At 38.9% G+C, this 4663-nt stretch overlaps 1 pseudogene; it reads right to left on the bottom strand.

Moving 5' to 3' along the window:
• Window positions 1-782: 782 nt before the first annotated feature.
• Window positions 783-1802, bottom strand: LOC144251189 (la-related protein 1B pseudogene; annotated as a pseudogene).
• Window positions 1803-4663: the final 2861 nt, after the last annotated feature.

The raw sequence follows: 4663 nt of genomic DNA, 5'->3' as shown, positions 1-4663 counted from the left end.
ATGTAATAAGAATTGTAATGCATTCTGCAGTTATATATAAATAAGAAACAAAATCAATAAAAAGGCAAACAAACAATGTCACATTTATTCAACTTTTTAAAATAAGTTGCTTGCTGCATTAGAAGTACATGGCTGACAAAGAAATACGAGATAAAAATTTGTTAAAGTGTCCATCATTAACGCTTTTCTGATGGGCAGGACTTATACTGATGTATCAGAAATACATTTTGAAGAAAAATGAAAAAAATACCCTTGTTTATTTCTTCAATTTCTTACCCCTTAAATGTTCAATTAATAAATCTTACAGTCCATGTGAAACATCTTAACACATGAGTTATGCAATGTTCACCATGGCAAAGGGAAGACCAAGAGCCAAAGGCCTGTCAAGCTGAGAAAATCTACACAGTCCTCTTTCTCTGCTTTATTCACCTGGACACAAGTACATATGCCTGGAAACAAAAGACAGAACCTTGAAGTATTTCCACAGTGATAACAATTAGCTTCCCCCTCAAGTAAAAGTAGACATGCCATCTCAGTCCAGCCACACAGGAAAGAGCAGGCAGCTCCTGGAATGTCAGCAGTGGTCCCCAGCTCTGTCTTGGGTCATGGCTCAGGTGGTCATCTCCACTGTCATGCAGCCGAGGGGTCAATAGTGGACACTCTAACACAGAAGGCAGTCTGGTGGCTTCCATCTCTACAGCATGCTTTGTTCCAGTATTTACAATGCATTTCAGTGAGCCACTTGCTCTACTGCACATCCTCATCAGATGACATTCAGGGCATCAGTAGATCATCACCCTGAGTGTCTGTGAGCAAAAGGCTTGTCCTTGCACAGACTTTGGACAATTCATCAGCCAAGAGAAGTTTGTCTATGGCACAATGCTGGGAGAATGGCCCAGGATTGGCCATTTTTCTGGTTCTCTTTCTCCTCATTTTCTCACTTGCAACTTCTATTTCTGTGCTGTCCTTTACGGCCTCTAAAATGAGGTTAAAGTTTGTTCTGAGAGCCAATAAGGGAAATAGGCAAGAAACCTTGCTCATTTATCTTTCTCTGACAAAAAAGTCATGTTCCAAGTTTACTCTACTGAAATAATATTCAATTCAATGCTTAATATACTCTTTAAGAAATGCTTCTTCCACAGGATACACCTGTACACCCATACTGTCATAATAGTAATACATCATACTAGCATTAATTTCTGTTTGAAATGGCTGATCTGTCCTTTCACCATGTTGTCATTAACCATATGTATAATCAAAGTTCACTCAAGAGTTTCTTCTGCCTCATCTTGTTCCCATTTTGGTCCTCTTCCTCAACTTCTGAAGGAACCTCAGATATTACCCCACTCACTCCTCACACTGTGTACTTTATCCTGATCATTATCTTTTCTTTTTCTCTGTCTCGCCTCCAACTTCCTGTGTCATTTCTCCTGTTATTATGGGAAGACTTGTTTGCTTCAGGTTGACACTGAGAGCTGTTCTGGGATCCAGATCTCTCCTGACTCTCTGGTCTTACATCATCTAAGTGCAGCAATACCCACTTGTGTTTATTGGCTCTCTTTCCTTGAGTGCTTGACTGGGCCTCATCGTCACTGACATTTTCAATGGGACCATCTAATTTTGTTTCCCAATTTTCTTAATCTCACCGTTACTCCTCTTTTCAATCTTCTTTTCTTTTTCTTTTGTAATTTTTGGCTTCTTATTTCTTTGGCTGATGACACTTTGAGATTGCAAAAAGGTTTTTTCAATGCTAACTCTCCTGGTGTTGGCCAGTTTGCCATATCGCTGAAATCACTGGCCTCACTTGAATTCGTTGAGTTTTCCTGTTTTTATAACTGCCTGCTGGGTCTCCAGCGCAGGATTCGGCTGCCAGGTGGAGGCAGGGGACTAGTGCTGGGGAGGCTTTTTGGTCCAGGCCTTCTCCTTGGAGGGCAGCGGCTTCGCCCCAGGGCCAGCCAAAGCCGGCGGCTCCCTGTCAACAGGGCCCCTGGCCCATGCTAGGGGCAGCAACAGCGGCTACATTGGCATGGCCACCAGTGGCTCACTGTGGCCCAGCACCTGCGCAGGCTCTCCACGCGTTCCCGTGCTTGTGGTGGCCCTCGCTGCCTCCTTTCCCTCCCTTTCTGGCCAGGGCAAATGCTCCACCAGCATACTCACCAAGGCCATCAGAAACTCCCTCTCCACGCGGCCTCTCGGGAGGGAGGACGCTGGGGGGAGAGCAGACAACCTTCACCCACCCAGGTCTTCCCTGATAGAGTTATCTTTCATCACATTCCCAATTATATCTTTCTCACTTTCCCCTTCGGTCCAATCCTGCTGTGTATTAATACTCATAGTTATACTAATATTCTGTTTATGGCATATGTGTATCTTCTAAGGCACTAGAGATTTCTATCTAAGCTCTCAACAGATCAGTTTTGGAATTCATGTCTACCAACAGTCTCTTTAAAAAATCTAGACTTTTAATCGTGATTCTCCAATTTCTCCCAGCCTTTGCCTTTTATCCAATTCTAAAGTCACATTAATAATTTCTGGCCCTTCAGGATCTCTGTATTATTTCTTTTATAGCTGATAACATTGGAAAACATCAGTTCTTCTCCATGTATTTTCTTCTGTCTGTCACCAATTTTTCTCTTCTTATCTCTTATTCTGGGTCATCTCTTTATCTCAAGACTTTTTTCTTTGTCAAACATACAAAGATGGTGTTTTCCTTAACAGTGAAATGTATATGGATTCCAGAATTTGGACATGGAGACAATACATTGAAAGCCACCATTCCATCCACTCGAGGTAGAAGACACCTGTGTGAGAGGACATGGAGTTTGCCTAGAGGTTGTTGAGAGAGTAATCTGACTACAATGAAAACCTGACCAGTGTTGTAAACTATTAGAAAGATTGCCCAAAGCAATCTCTCTGCCATATTCATTGTATCTTGGCAGAATTGTTCATTTAGCTCCTATCAGCATCTCATGTCTTCCAGACTGCAGCAACTGCTGTCTAACTCCTCCTTCTATTTCCCCATAATACAGGCCTCACACTCTAGTCACTGTTATACTTTTAGTACATTCCAAATTTCTTTCTTTATATAGCAAAGACCTAAATGAGACAAACCAAAGATATGTCTTAGCCCTCACTGTTGGATTTGTAAAAGAAATAATTAAATAAAAATAATTTATAACATTTAAATAGTGTTTACTATGTACTAAATGAGGTTAAGAACTTCTACGTATTAATAATACTAACTTGAACTTCAAAAATTATCTTCATTTCACGCATGAGTAAATTAAGATAGGATGGGTTTAGTGTCTGGTGCAAGGTTGCAAACTCAGTAATGGTATTAAAGTAGTGAGGGGCAAGTTCAAAACTCAAAAACAAATGGAGGTCAAATATCAACTTTTACGACTTAGTTGTAAAAGGTCAGAGAATAGATATTGATGTATTTGTGGTTTCCTAGCATTCACATTAGAGTAAAATTAACCAGTAAGATTATGGGCTTCTTAACAATCCAGAAAACACTCTCTGTTCAGTAAATCTGCATAGAAAATTAGCTAGAGACTAAGCCATTTTTGTCTGGGATTTCCTCAAATCCCTCTTCAGTGAGCCTCTCTTACTCTTCTGGACCAAACTGAATAAAGTTGGACAAGAGGCCTGAAATATGATCTGATCTCTCCATATGGAAGCATGTGAAGTGAAGAGCACATTTTCCTATCCACACCCTCCCTGAGCTTCACTAGTCCTTTACTTCTGTCGCAACTTTTCATCATTGCCCTGAACTGAATTCCCAGGTTTTCAGATTAGATTCTTTATTTAGAGTTTTAGTGGCATGGTATTATTTTTATTTTTAAAGGAAAAGCTTGTTGATAAAAGGTGGTTCTGTTTTCAATTTTAAAATTTATATAACATAAAAATTCCTGCTTTCTCATATTGTCTGATATTGTTAATCTTATTCATTGGTTTTATTGATCATGATAATTATTCGAAAAATGAGTCTTTTATGATTTCTTATTCACAGCTCTGAACTTCAGAAGGAATGTTCAGGAATCAATTATTGTTTGATTTAGATTATTTATCTTATAATTTATGATGAATAAACATTTTATTTTTAGGTGGAACAACAAGTCCATTTGTAATGTATTTTATATATTTAATGATTTTGCATATGATTATAAAATATATTAATCTAGGGCCTAAGGGGGGAAAGGGAAATTCTTACATTGAGGAAAAGAGGAAAGAATATGATATAGATGAGAGAACTTTGTTGCACATAAATTTCAGAACAATTCAAACAATGAACTCTTGAACCCAGATTTTGAAGAGCTTTTTAAGACATCTATGCTAAAATGGCTCTTATTCAATACATACTTGTTGAAGGAATGGCTAGCAAATAATAATAAAGTACTTTTTAAACAATCATGTCTCCCTACTTAGGATGCGTTTTCCTCAACTTTTATACTTATCCCTTAGGTCTCATCTTGAATATTACTATATCTGGAAAACCTTCCTGGCTTCCTGTGAAGTGAAGAGCACATTTTCCTACCCTACTCTCTCCCTGAGCTTACACTAGTCCTTTACTTCTGTTTCAACTGTTCGTCACTGCCCTGAACTGAATCCCCAGGTTCTCAGAATAGATTCCTTAAAGTTTTAGTGGCATGGTATTATTTTT

The sequence above is a fragment of the Urocitellus parryii genome, chromosome Y, assembly GCF_045843805.1.
Source record: "Urocitellus parryii isolate mUroPar1 chromosome Y, mUroPar1.hap1, whole genome shotgun sequence".
NCBI lineage: Eukaryota > Metazoa > Chordata > Mammalia > Rodentia > Sciuridae > Urocitellus > Urocitellus parryii.
Note: the sequence above shows the minus strand (reverse complement) of the source record. Positions and strands in the feature narration are given on the sequence as shown.